A 15342-nucleotide genomic window follows, 5' to 3' on the forward strand; every position below is an offset into this window, starting at 1 on the left:
ATCTGGACATTTCCCTTCCATAAGTTCCCACATCACTGACAATAAGCTTTATTCCAGGTGGGCCATATGCTTACTACTCTTCAGTCTTTGACACCATAACGCATTATGGAAATGGGCTCCCCTTAAGCCCCAAGACTAATTGCATATACTGAATATTCAAAGGTTTGTTGCATGAACATAAATAAATGAAGGAATGTATGACTGAACAAAAAAATCAGTCTTTGGGGGCTACTAGAATTGGCCCCAGAGGCCTCAAGGCTCCTCAGAGTACAGTGCAAAATTCCTAAAACATTTCATGTTTCTAAACACCAGTGCAGGGGCGCCTGGGTGGCTCATTAGTTAAAGCCTCTGCCTTCAGCTCAGGTCACGATCCCAGAGTCCTGGGATCCAGCCCCACATGGGGCTCTCTGCTCAGCAGGGAGCCTGCTTCCCCCTTTCTCTCTGTGCCTGCCTCTCTGCCTACTTGTGATCTCTGTCTGTCAAATAAATAAATAAAATATTTTTTAAAAATAAAAAATAAAAATAAACACCAGTGCAAAGACCTCAATCCAAAGTCTCCCACCTAACACTAGTCCTTTAAGCTTTTAGTAGTTTAAGGCTAAAATTAACTTCAGAATCTACTGAGCAAAGAAAACTTCCATTTGTCTCTCGGGATGTTACCCTTAATAATAATTTGAATTAAAAATAAAGAAACATTTCTTCCTAAGAGTTTATGTGTGAACAAAACAAAGGAGTTGAATAAAGTGCAATGGTTATGAATATGAAGTTTAAAACAGTCACCAAAAGAACACACCTGGGGGGAACTGTAGTGGTAATAATTTTATAAATGTGCAGTTCTTTTCCTGAGGAAACACTAAATATCCTATTCCTTGATTCATTTGAAATTAAATTGTCCAAAACATCAGAGACTAGACAATACTAGAAAAATTACACAATTGTGGGATTGGAATAGGAATATCAATTTACATTTTATATTTTAAGCTTCAATATTTCCATCATCATTTGGTGAGAAATCAAAATGTTTTAATAAGATGAACCATTTTTAAAAAGCCCCCTGAAGTATTTACCTTGTTTTTGTTTTATGTTAAATGCTTCACACTCCATAGAGAGAATCTGCTCTCTCTTAAGGGGGTCTTAAATTAGGGAGAAAAGTATTTTACCACATACTTAGATGTGTCTCTCACCACCACATCACTATTTGAAGGATAAGTAACAACAACAACAAAAAAGAATCATTGGAATTCCCAATGCTGATAACCTGAGTAGAAACAAAAATCAAATCAAAACAACTACTTTACCTTCAAAGATATTAAGGGAGAAATGACAGATATACGGCAACCATCCAGATATTCTTCAACTTCACAGCAGACATTGTTAATTAATCACAGTTCTCTTTCCTGTGGAACCTAAGATCACCCCCAGATGTTTCAAAACAACACTGTAGATGGTCACAATCCATCAATCATATATGAAAACAAGAGGGAGGCTCTTTGTTACTTCAATTCTGTAAACAAACCAAGAACTGAAGGTGTCCTTCTAATATAAAAGAGAAATTCAGCTGCTCTACCAAAGAGAATGACGTTTGAAATGGGAAAAGAAGAGAAAGTCAACTTCTTCACTGTTCTTTTTTTTTTAAATTGAGATACAACTAACATAATGTTATATTGGTTTTAGGCGTATAATCTATTGATTCAATATTTGTATACATTGCAAAATGATCATCACAGTAAGTCCAGTTAACATCCATCACCACATACAGTTACAAAATATTTTTCTCCTAATGAGAAATATCAGAATCCACTCTACTAGCTATTTTCAAATATGCAATGCTGTATTATTAACTATAGTCACTGTGTTGTAGATTACTGAAAAATACAGAATATGTCATGAACTTGTATGTCTATCTTTACACAAGGACCATGTTATCGTCTCTGTATTGCCTCAATTTTAGTGTATGTACTGCCGAAGCAAACTCTGAAGTCAATTTTTCTTAACGGTTGGAAATAATAGCTCACTGGGAGCTTTAAGACAGCAACTACCATTGTATCATATGGCCACAAAGAAGAAAGAAAACAGATCTTAAGCAGGGAAAAAGTTGGATGTTCCTATTTTATAGTAATCCAATTTATGACTAGATATCTAAAAGTAGGATCAGAAAAAAAAATAGGATCAGAAATCTGACTTTATAAACATCTCAATTTTTAAGCTTTTGTGTGTTCCTTTCCTCCCTCACTCATTGCTCATTAGTAAAGCCTTTTTTGAAAAGCTGTCTCAAGGAACCATGAAGTTGTCCACACTTAAATCTGAAAAATAATGGGATTATAATACCTAAATGATGGGGGAGCAATAGCAGCCATGAAGGATGGCTTTTGTACATAGTGGAAAGAGTGGGAAGAGCCAAGATGAAGCAAGTGGAATGTTGAGCAAGACAGCGTTGCCTGGGCGGGGGAGGGGAGACAAGGGACATAATACCTTCTCAGCTGGATCCTCTCCACAGTAGGGAAATGACCTTGGGGTTTACCATTTATAGAGTTCCTCCATCTCTTTCCTCTGATGATCACCTTTTTAAGCTTGTATAAAATACTACTTTTAATGTCAGATTCTTTTAGTGAGTCTAACCCAGGAAAATCAGGTATGTTGTCGATTACATTATCATTTCAAGGCTCTCTAAGGGGCCAGCTTTCTATTCATCCACACTTCAGAGAAAATACTTTACGAGTAGGTAACTTTAGCCGGGTATAGTCATTTGTCTACGATGAAGTTTCAGGTTTTCTTCAAATGCAAGCTTTGAGGTACTTAATGATTTCCAATAAGGACCGCTTCTTCTTTGTCAATTAATCCTGCGTGGTGAACATCATCAGCCCTGCTTTATAAGCTCTGGAAAACGACTAGGTACTCTGAGTATATAAATCTTGTCCTAATCACTGAGCCACAGTTGCTCTCCCAATGGTTTGTTATATTGAGGTACTGACAATGCAATTTTTTCATTAGAATTTGAAGAAAGGGGAGGGATGTCACAGAAAAAAAAAATCGAACAGCTGTTATCCTTTATTCAGCATCATTCACATTACGATGGACTTTGATGTGTTCAACTTTGATCTTGGATGAGGTATCATTATGCTCATATAATTTGAACACATTTTAGTTCTTCAAAATATTGAATTAATTTACACTCTAGTTTTAGATAAGCTGAATTGAACCCTAGCTTTATTGCCCCCTGAATATATTTAATTAGCAGTTCAGTGAAAGATAACTAAATCCTATACATTTAAAAAAAATTAAATGGGAAGTTTGGCAGGACATATGTTATTTGGAACTCCCTGAAGCTTATCTTTGTGGAACTGTCCTTCCCTCACGCCATGTTGTGTCAGTTCATAGCACCATGCCACTGCCAGAGGATAGGCGTGGATGTTACTACGTAGAGTTGCTAAGCATCGCCCCCTCCCCAAACAGTGACCAGCCCAGGGAGTGGGCATGTGATGGAAGCAGTGCCAAGTGGAGTCCTTCCTCAGGTCACTTACAGAGACACTGGAAGGATCATGAAATTACCTTCTGTATATTCCAAGTTGAGGCAATTAATATACATGTTGAACAAAATGGAAAGCCAGATTTCTCACTGTTGGAAGAGAAAGTTAACAAATATGGGAAGAAAAGAATGTGTCCTGTGGTTTGAGATCAGAATTAGAGGTATCAGTATGGACTCACAGTTTATATTTTTTAATAATAGTTGTATATATTTAAGGCATACAGTATGATGATTTGTGTACATACACATGTAAATGAGAACCACAGATAAGCTAATTCACATATCATCTCAATAGTTACCATTTGCTTGTGTGTGACAAAAGCATCTAAATCTACTCTCAGCAAATTTCTAGTATCCAATAAAGTATTATTAATTACAGCCAACATGCTATATATTAGAACTCTAGACTTATTCATCCTATATAACTGCAACTCTGTACCGTCTGACCAACTTCTCATGGTTTTAAATAGATAGATGCAAAGGTACAGAAACAGACAGAGACATATATTTACTGCCATCTGTGGAGAGAGCCTCGAAGTAATAATATACCGGTAACAAGGAATGAGTGGATCTACTGTCTGGATCTTAACTTCTAAATGCCATTTACTTTGAAATGGAATCATGGCTACTTAGATAAAAAGCTGATTCCAGGGATTAGTCAAAAAAAGAACAAGATGATCCTAGAATAACATGTGTCAGAAAGTAAGGAAATACTCAGGTATGATGGGAAAATTGCAAAAGGACACAGAAGCTCATTTAAAATGGTTTTCACTGGCCAAATATAGGACTGAAAAATACTAACAGATAATACCTGTAGAATAAAACAAGAATACACGGGGATGCCTGAGTGACTCAGTCAGTTAAGTGTCTGCCTTCAGCTCAAGTCATGATCCCAGGGTCCTGGGATTGAGCCTCACGTCTGGCTCTCTGCTCAGCAGGGAATCTGCTTCTTCCACCGTTCTCCCTCTGTCCTTCCTCCCTGCTTGTGCTTTCCCTCTCTCTCTCAAATAAATAAATAAATTCTTAAAAAAAAAAAAGAATACATGAGTTCTATTGATATAATAGATGGATAGATAAATAAATAAGCCAAAGTGAGAAATCTCTTTTTTTCAGTACAACGTCAATAAATATGAAAGCAATAATAAAGTTGTAAATTATCAATGGAAACAAAAAATTAGTGGGGAAAGGTTTGTTGGGGAAAATACATTTATATAATCTCAAAGTATCTCCCAAAAACGAGTCATTATTTAGAAAAGGTAAAACAGTAACTTTCCCACCGAGAACCCCGAAAGACCCAATGTGATCAAAGTTTACATCATCAGTGTTGGAATAAGCTGACATCTTGCACCTCCTGACGTGATGCTCAAAGAAGGACATATTTTCCATCATTTCTATTATGTTCCCACCCAAGATGCATAATTTGAACCTAATCCTGAGGAAACATTACAGAAGCCCAAACTGAAGGACATTCTACAAAATAACTAGTCTGCATTCTTCAAAAATCTCAAGGTACAAAAGAAGACAGAATAAGGTAAGAGCTTCTTACATTCTCCAGAACAGATCACATACTGGGTATTTTTTCTGGCTCAGGATCCACAAGCCAGGGTCAATCTTTGTGTTTAGTTGTCAGTCATGTCTCTTCAATGTACTTTCATTTGGAACAATCTCTTACCTTTTTCTTTTTTTAAAAAAATTTTAAATTTAAAATCAAGTTAGTTAACATACAGGGTAATATTGGTTTCAGGAGTAGAATTTAATGATTCATCACTTATACACAACATCCAGTGCTCATCCCAAAAGAGCCCTCCTTAATGCCCATCACCTATTTACTGCATCCCTCCACTCTTCTCCCCTAAAGCAACCCTGTTTGTTTTCTATAATTAATAGTCTCTCATAAGTTGCCTACTTACTTTTATCTTATTTTTCCTTCCTTTCCCCTATGTTCAATTGTTTTGTTTCTTAAATTCCACATATAAGTGAAATCATATGGTATTTGTCTTATTCTGACTTCACTTAGCCTAATACACTCTAGTTCCATCCACGTCACAGTAAATGGCAAGATTTCATTCTTTTTTTTTTTTTTTTGACAGAGATCACAAGTAGACAGAGAGGCAGGCAGAGAGAGAGAGAGGGAAGCAGGCTCGCCGCCGAGCAGAGAGCCCGATGTGGGACTCGATCCCAGGACCCCGAGATCATGACCCGAGCCAAAGGCAGTGGCTTAACCCACTGAGCCACCCAGGCGCCCCAAGATTTCATTCTTTTTGATGGCTGAATAATATTTCATTATATATATATATATACACACACACACAAACACGGTACCCATATATGTGTAAATTTAAATATACACTGGATTAGATTATTATATCAATGTTAAATTTTCTCATTTCAAATAATAATAATTGCATAACATAATTGCAGCTACCCTTAGGAAATGCATACTCAAGCATTTATAAATGGACAAGATGTCTCCAATTTATTTTTTTATAAGTTTTTTTTTAAGATTTTATTTATTTATTTGACAGACAGAGATCACAAGTAGGCAGAGAGGCAAGCAGAGAGAGAGAGGAGGAAGCAGGCTCCCTGCTGAGCAGAGAGTCCGATGTGGGGCTCCATCCCAGGACCCTGGGATCACGACCTGAGCCGAAGGCAGAGGCTTTAACCCACTGAGCCACCCAGGCGCCCCTCCAATTTATTTTCCAAATATTCAAGAACAAAATCATAAATAAACAGACAGATATATAGATGGGACGATAAAGTAAATGGAACAGAATGTAAACAGTTGGTGAGTCTGGGTAAAAGGTGTTTAGGAGTTCCTAGTACTATTCTTGTAACTCTTCGGTAACTGGAAAAGTATTCCAAAATTAAAAAATATACAGTATATATAGCTTAATATAAGAAGACACAAAGGAGAGCCAAAGACTTCCTCCCTGGACTACCACCAGCAGGTTTCAAGTATGCTATTGTAGTCAAAGGGTACTGCACTAGAAGTTAGTAAACTTCGGAATTAGTTACCTGAACTTGAAAAAGTCATTTAATTCTCTCAGCCTCAGTCCTCTGATCGTCGAGAACAAAAGGCTGAATGAACTATTTGATATCTAAAATTTCTGTTAATTATAAAATATCGTGATTCTTCAAAATGGTCTCTTAATAACGTTGTACTTCCAGAAATGACATGATTAGTAGGACAAATTTTCTAGTTCAGTTACAGTGAATAGTTCTAAAGATAAAAGGGAAAAAAGTAGCGTAGAAGTCCTGTCTATTTCTGACTCGTTATGGAATTGCTGTGCTGGTTTAGCATCTAATTGTTTTATTTGAAAATGCCACACCTTAATTTAGAAGACTATAAAAAAACATTAACTACCACTGAAAATCTGTATATGACACTCTCTCCACTTTAATTTTTTCAAGGTTTTTTTATTAGAGAGAAAGAGAGCATGGGATCAGGGAGGGAAGGACACAAGGGGAGGGAGAGGGACAAGCAGACTCCCCGCTGAGCACAGAGCCAGCATGGGGCTTGATCTCAGGATTCTGAGACCATGACCTGAGCTGAAATCAAGAGCTGGCCACTTAACCGACTGAGCCACCCAGGAGCCCCTACTTTCTCATAGAAATATGATTTTTACTTGCTTAATAAATAATATATAGGGTTCGCATACGCTCAGCTCACTATTCTGAGATATATACACAAATACATACGTGCATATGTGTGTATGCTTTAATCTTCACAACTCTGTGAAGTAAGTACAATTACTACTTTCACTTCACAGATGGGGGAACTACGGGACTGGAAATACCCACGGTCCTACTGATGATAAGTGGCTGTTCAGAAACAGCCATACGTTTGAACCTAAGCAGTATGGCTGCAGAGGCTGTGTTCTTAAACATCACTCGAAACTGCTTCTCAAATGTTACATAATAAACTCTAGCAGAGTTACATAATAAACTCTATAAACCATAAATTCAAAAATTCCATGAGAAAAAGTGCCAAAATCGAGTTTTTATGCCAATTTTATGCCAAAATCGAGTACCTGGAGACACGTATATATCCATGTGTCTACATATCTAAATCTATAGGTCTAGATATGCCTATATAGATGGGTATATATATATATATATATATATATACACACACGCACATATATATACACACACATGTGTATATGTGTGTATATCTATATCTATATATATATCTCCATCCATCCATATAGACATATATGGCATATATATATATATAGCAGTATATGGTGTGTGTGTGTATAGTGTTCATATGTATATATGACTACTAAAGACACACATATATACATATATATGTCTTAGAAAATAAGACTATGTATAATAACACTGACATATATATGTATTACTAAAATATTCTTATCGTGGTATTTATGCACATATATTTCGAGATTTTACTTGAAATTTTTTGCAGACCCTTCCACATGGAACTTGAGCCACATTGACCTGCTGCTCTTTCCCCTTCGGCAGCGTGGAAGCAGTCAAGTGGAAGAACTCAGAAGTTGCTGCGTGTCCGTTCTCGGCAGAGGCCAGCAAATAAAGCCCAGCCATGCTACAGCACACTGGATATTCTCAACCCAGGGGAAAAAGAATAAGGCTCTGTGTGCTTAGTCCTTTACGAAGAGAAAATTAGCAGTGAGAGCAACAAATTCCTTTTTGCCTTTAAAAAAGGAACCATAGAGCTCAGTGTCATTTCAGCTGGGAAAGGACAAAGTTATTAACTCCTAAGAATTTTATTACAGCATGACTAACACATATTCTCTCACTCCAGGTGCCAACATCTGTAGGCATGGGCTTAGCTCAGTTGGGTCTTACCAGACACTGGAAAATTTACCTTTCACGGGGAAAAAAATGGGGGGGGGTCCAGAGAAAAAATAAAGGTGAACAACTGTTAAGCAAGCATGCTTTTAAATGGAGGGATGCCTGGGTGGCTCAATCCTTAAGCATCTGCCTTCTGCTCCTGCCATGATCCCAGGGTTCTAGGATCTGAGCCTGCATAGGGCTCCCTGCTCAGCGGGGAGTCTGCTTCTCACTCTCCCACTCCCTTTGCTTGTGTTCCCTCTCTAGCTGTCTCTCTCTGTCTGTCAAATAAATAAATAAAAACTTTTTAAAAAAATGACAGTAGAATTATCTGAGGGAAAGAAAAGACAGGGAGTTATGGCAACAGTAAGAAATGGAGCCCATCATAGTCTGACATTTCTAACACATTATCTCGCAAATAATAATAATCATCAATATTTATACATAGGCCGTTTCATAAGTCCTATATAATCCATGTAATTTCATATAATCTTGACAAACAGAACTTGTAAGAAGTATGACTGATGTTCCCGCTATATATATAGGATCCAGGAGGCTAAGGTAATTTGCTCAAGCCATACACTAACAAGTGTCTGAGCAGTTATTATTTTACTCTGGATTGTGAAGAGTTTTCCCCCCACCAAATGACATTGTTGCATATTACACCATGACCTTATACAGACCAACACATTTATTACTAGAATTCCAAAAAAATGAAGGAACAAAAAAAAAGTAGTACTGGAACAAAATGTAGGTACTTAAATATTTATTATATCATAGCTTAAAATTGTTATAAAAACTCATAAGACAACATTAACAGACCCTTGAGGAAATACTCTAATAGTATTTCTTCTCATAGAGTCGCTTTAAGATTTCAAGAATTTAAACATAAAATGAAGACATCACATAAAGGGTCACATAAAAATTCAAGTCTTAGCACAACTTAAATTACAATCTCAGAGTAAAAAGAAACACGAAACAAATGTAAGGATTGTAGAAAATTCTGCTTCCCAACATGGTTATGAAATGTAACATTCAAGTTAATCAAATATGAAGTCCCATTATAGTGTCTTTTTTTTAAATTGCTGTCTTTTATAACATGAATAGATGGCCAATTTCCAAGTAATTAGGAAAAACAATCATACTTGTCAACAAAACAAAACAAAACAAAACTTGTGTAAACACAAGTCAGGCTTGCTTTGAGACCCAGAAGCCATTCTCATGATGCTTTAAGGTCATTTATCAGGATTTTTGTTATTCACAGAACACAAAATAATCTCGATTCAATCACTGTTTTCTCTTTCCCAGCTATCCCAACAGTTAAGGTGTCATTCTTCCTGCTTCCCTACAAAAATATTCTTTTTTCCTGTCCTCCCCCATTCTGTGTCTCCTACCTGGCTCTGTTCCGCTCTCGCCACCAGGCCTTTGCCTCACATCTGGATGATGACTTCATTCTATTCCCCAATTACATGCTTCTACGGGCTCTTCTCTCCATGTCACTGTCATACTGATTGTTCCAATATGTATTTTATATGGTCCAGAACCTTCAAGAACTGCATCCTATTTAAACTTAGCTCATTTTCAAGGTATCATAATCTAACTCGGTTTACTTTCCCAATTTATTGTTCATTACTCCCCCAACAAATGCCTTGGGAAGCAGTCATCCAAGCCTGTGTACTAAATTTAACCCAAGCACACAACGTTTATTCTTACCTCTTTTGGAAGTTACTACAACTAAAATCATCATCATCATTATCAACAACAGTGAACACATGTATTACTTAGTATGTACCAGGCAATGTCATAAATGCTTTATACATTTTAACTCATGTAATCCTCACAATATCCTTGTGAAGTAGATGCTGTTGTCATCATCCTCACTTTACGGAAGGTCCAAAGTAGTCAAGTAACTCAAGCGAGGTCATACAGTGAGTATAGTAGAGCCAGAATCCAAGCCAGGCAGGTTGGTTTCGATTCTAACTCAACCACTGTCTGTATGCCTCTCCATTACCCATTAGTTCAATGTACTCATTGTCAGTAACATAATTAGATATTCATTATTTCACATATGTTACTTATATCTCTTTCATAAATTATGAAATTACATTGAGTGTTTTATTTCTTTTAGAGGCCCCTGAATACTAGAAATACAGTTAGCCTAAAATAAATATTTCCAAGGGAGATTATTCAAAGTATAAATATTATGGAACCCAAAGATTCAAGAATTATAGTCAAAAGGTACAGAACTAAGTTTGCTCTCACTGACAAAGTTTTCTGAATCAGGACTAGCCTGCGCCAAGAGCAGTGAGAGGATGAAGACTGGGGTATGGGCTGGGCCGTAGCTGTTTGAGGATTTCTATATCGGGGGGCTAAGAACAGCTTTCTGCTTTTGGGGGGCAATGATCAGAGAGTCAGAGCCTTTGAAGCTCTAGTTGCCAAACCAGTACACGTATCCATACTGTAGACTGTAAATCTATAAAAATAACAGCATTTCCCTAAACATGATCTTACTACCTACAAAAGACTGGGAAAACATGAACAGACATTTCTGCAAAGAAGACATCCAGATGGCCAACAGACACATGAAAAAGTGCTCCACATCACTCGGCATCAGGGAAATACAAGTCAAAACCACAATGAGATATCACCTCACACCAGTCAGAATGGCTAAAATTAACAAGTCAGGAAATGACAGATGCTGACGAAGATGTGGAGAAAGGGGAACCCTCCTACACTGTTGGTGGGAATCCAAGCTGGTGCAACCACTCTGGAAAACAGCATGGAGGTTCCTCAAAATGTTGAAAATAGAACTACCCTATGACCCAGCAATTGCACTACTGGGTATTTACCCTAAAGATACAAACATAGTGATCTGAAGGGGCACGTGTACCCGTATGTTTATAGCAGCAATGTCTACAATAGCCAAACTATGGAAAGAACCTAGATGTCCATCAACAGATGAATGGATAAAGAAGATGTGGTATACATACATAATGGAATACTATGCAGCCATCAAAAGAAATGAAATCTTGCCATTTGCGACGACGTGGATGGAACTAGAGGGTATCATGCTTAGTGAAATAAGTCAATCGGAGAAAGACAACTATCATATGATCTCCCTGATATGAGGACGTGGAGATGCAACATGGGGGGTTAGGGGCATAGGAGAAGAATAAATGAAACAAGATGGGATTGGGAGGGAGACAAACCATAAATGACTCTTAATCTCACAAAACAAACCGGGGGTTGCTGGGGGGGAGGTGGGGTTGGGAGAGGGGGAGGGGGTTATGGACATTGGGGAGGGTATGCGCTATCGTGAGTGCTGTGAAGTGTGTAAACCTGGTGATTCACAGACCTGTACCCCTGGGGATAAAAATACATTATATGTTTATAAAAAAAAAAAAAAAAAAGAAAGAAAGGATGAATACCCAACTTTTGTAGCAACATGGACGGGACTGGAAGAGATTATGCTGAGTGAAATAAGTCAAGAAGAGAGAGTCAAGTATCATATGGTTTCACTTATTTGTGGAGCATAACAAATGACATGGAGGACATTGGGAGACGGAGAGGAGAAGGAAGTTGAAGGAAATTGGAAGGGGAGGTGAACCATAAGAGACTATGGATTCTGAAAAACATCCTGAGGGTTTTGAAGGGGCAGGGGTGGGAGGTTGGGGGAACCAGGTGGTGGGTAAAAGGGAGGGCATGTATTGCATGGAGCACTGCGTGTTGTGCGAAAACAATGAATACTGTTACGCTGAAAATAAATAAATAAATAAATGAAAAAAAAAGACTGGGAAAACATAAACAACCCATATTAGTTAAATTACTATTTATTTTTTAAGTATGGGAGGAGGGCATACAGCACCTCACCAACCCCTCAAAACATTATAGTGCCACTAGGGACTGATCATGCTGATGACCTGAAGGAAGAGTTGAGTTTGGGGGATGCTAAAAATTAGAAGAGTCACTTCTCTCACTTTCAACTGAAGCATAAAACTTTTTAAAAGAAAAATCTCTTATTCATGGAAGTACATATATAAAATTCCAAGACCAGCTGCTTGAATAGAACTCTGGTCTCTTTTTAACAGGGCACAAAGCCAAGCCTTCTATACTCTTCCATACTCTAGAGAAGAGATTCATTCTTCAATGTCCACCTCAGATGTCAACTCATCTAGGAAGTTTTCTTTTGCTTAATTAATAACTCCTTCTGTACTATAATAGCATTTTATAAATATCTCTATTGGGTTACATATAATAACTACTACTTTAAAAATGTGCTGATCTTGACTTCTAGACTGTTACCAACCCAAATGTACATCAACAAGTGAACATAAAGCAATCTGATACAATCATGCCATTAGTACAACTCAGCAATAAAAGGAACTAATTATTAATTTGTGGAACAGCATGGATAGTGTTCAAAAACATTATGCTAAGCTAGAGAAATCAGACACAAAAAAATACATACTGTTGTCAAGAATTGTAAGATTTGAGATTGAATGCAGTGTGTAAACTTGTAAGTTTCAGGTTTGCTGGCACAAGACAGGAGACTTCTGGGTCAAAGACAAAGGACTTTATTACTCACAGCAATAGGATTAGCCACATTATCACACTTGCACAGTGAGTTGTGTTGTAGGAGAAGAAGGTGGGAGTTATGGGAATCTGAATCTACTACAGTGGGCAGGAAGCCTACCTGACCAGTGCCCTACAAAAGCACATTATCTTTAACACACTGGACAACAACAAACCTGCCCTTTTCTCAGGAGGAAGACATTACCTCTAGCTTCCAAGATTATGCACTATACCAATACCTTAAGAAAAATAGTCCTGAACAAAAGCAGTGACTACCTCTGCTCACAGACATGCAGAACTGTTAAAGAGTCACAGAGCATTGTCTCTGAATAACAGTATGTTTTCACTCATAAAACATTTCTGGAAAGGCAACCTTAGTCTACATGGGGAAAAAAATCAGAACATTCATTGTTTGGAGCCAGAGGTGACTACGACTATATAGGATCACAAGGGAAATATCTAGGGTAAAGGGATGTTATTTATTTGATATTGGGTGATGGTTACTTGGAAATATATGTGTGTGTGTATATATATAAATATTATATATGTATAAATGTCAATTCATCAAACTGTACACATAAAATTTTAAGTAAAGAATATGTAAATTATGTACATACAATTTGGGTATGTAAATTAGACCAAAATAAAACTGATATAAAAAAATATTGATCATTTGGTTACAGCGCATTTTTCCGGGGTCTTTGCCACCCTTTTAGTAGTTTATTTGCTCCTTCATATTCTCTTATCTGGACAAAATGACAAGGCGGAAAAAATCACCACAAACAAAAGAACAAGAGACAGTACTGAAGGCTAGGGACCTAATCAACACAGACATGGGTAATATGTCAGATCAAGAGTTCAGAATGACGATTCTGAACATTCTAGCCAGGCTCGAAAAAGGCATGGAAGATATTAGAGAAACCCTCTCTGGAGATATTAAAGCCCTTTCTGGAGAAATTAAAGAACTAAAATCTAACCAAGTTGAAATCAAAAAAGCTATTAATGAGGTGCAATCAAAAATGGAGGCTCTCACTGCTAGGATCAATGAGGCAGAAGAAAGAATTAGTGATATAGAAGACCAAATGACAGAGAATAAGGAAGCCGAGCAAAAGAGGGACAAACAGCTACTGGACCATGAGGGGAGAATTCGAGAGATAAGTGACACCATAAGACGAAACAACATTAGAATAATTGGGATTCCAGAAGAAGAAGAAACAGAGAGGGGAGCAGAAGGTCTATTGGAGAGAATTATTGGAGAGAATTTCCCTAATATGGCAAAGGGAACAAGCATCAAAATCCAGGAGATGCAGAGAACCCCCCTCAAAGTCAACAAGAATAGATCCACACCCCGTCACCTAATAGTAAAATTTACAAGTCTTAGTGACAAAGAGAAAATCCTGAAAGCAGCCCGAGAAAAGAAGTCTGTAACATACAATGGTAAAAATATTAGATTGGCGGCAGACTTATCCACAGAGACCTGGCAGGCCAGAAAGAGCTGGCATGATATATTCAGAGCACTCAACGAGAAAAACATGCAGCCAAGAATACTCTATCCAGCTAGGCTATCATTGAAAATAGAAGGAGAGATCAAAAGCTTCCAGGACAAACAAAAACTGAAAGAATTTGCAAACACCAAACCAGCTCTACAGGAAATATTGAAAGGGGTCCTCTAAGCAAAGAGAGAGCCTAAAAGTAGTAGATCAGAAAGGTACAGAGACAATATACAGTAACAGTCACCTTACAGGCTACTAATGGCACTAAATTCATATCTCTCAATAGTTACCCTGAATGTTAATGGGCTAAATGCCCCAATCAAAAGACACAGGGTATCAGAATGGATAAAAAAACAAAACCCATCAGTATGTTGCCTACAAGAAACTCATTTTAGACGCGAAGACACCTCCAGATTTAAAGTGAGGGGGTGGAAAACAATTTACCATGCTAATGGGCATCAGAAGAAAGCTGGGGTGGCAATCCTTATATCAGAACAATTAGATTTTAAGCCAAAGACTATAATAAGAGATGAGGAAGGACACTATATCCTACTCAAAGGGTCTGTCCAACAAGAAGATCTAACAATTTTAAATATCTATGCCCCTAACGTGGGAGCAGCCAACTATATCAACCAATTAATAACAAAATCAAAGAAACACATCAATAATAATACAATAATAGTAGGGGACTTGAACACTCCCCTCACTGAAATGGACAGATCATCCAAGCAAAATATCAACAAGGAAATAAAGGCCTTAAATGACACACTGGACCAGATGGACATCACAGATATATTCAGAACATTTCATCCCAAAGCAACAGAATACACATTCTTCTCTAGTGCACATGGAACCTTCTCCAGAATAGATCACATCCTGGGTCACAAATCAGGTCTCAACCGGTATCAAAAGATTAGGATTATTCCCTGCATATTT

At 37.5% G+C, this 15342-nt stretch overlaps 1 protein-coding gene and 1 non-coding gene across 2 annotated transcripts in view; both read right to left on the reverse strand.

Annotated features, from left to right (window-relative positions):
- Window positions 1-15342, reverse strand: part of ARHGAP24 (Rho GTPase activating protein 24) — a 534495-nt gene that overhangs the window by 443723 nt on the left and 75430 nt on the right. The gene's annotated exons all lie outside the window — the stretch shown is intronic.
- Window positions 1869-1973, reverse strand: LOC123937808. The gene has a single exon (XR_006817595.1). It is a non-coding gene; the product is annotated as a U6 spliceosomal RNA (small nuclear RNA).

The sequence above is a fragment of the Meles meles genome, chromosome 2 (assembly GCF_922984935.1).
Source record: "Meles meles chromosome 2, mMelMel3.1 paternal haplotype, whole genome shotgun sequence".
Taxonomy (NCBI): Eukaryota; Metazoa; Chordata; class Mammalia; order Carnivora; family Mustelidae; genus Meles; species Meles meles.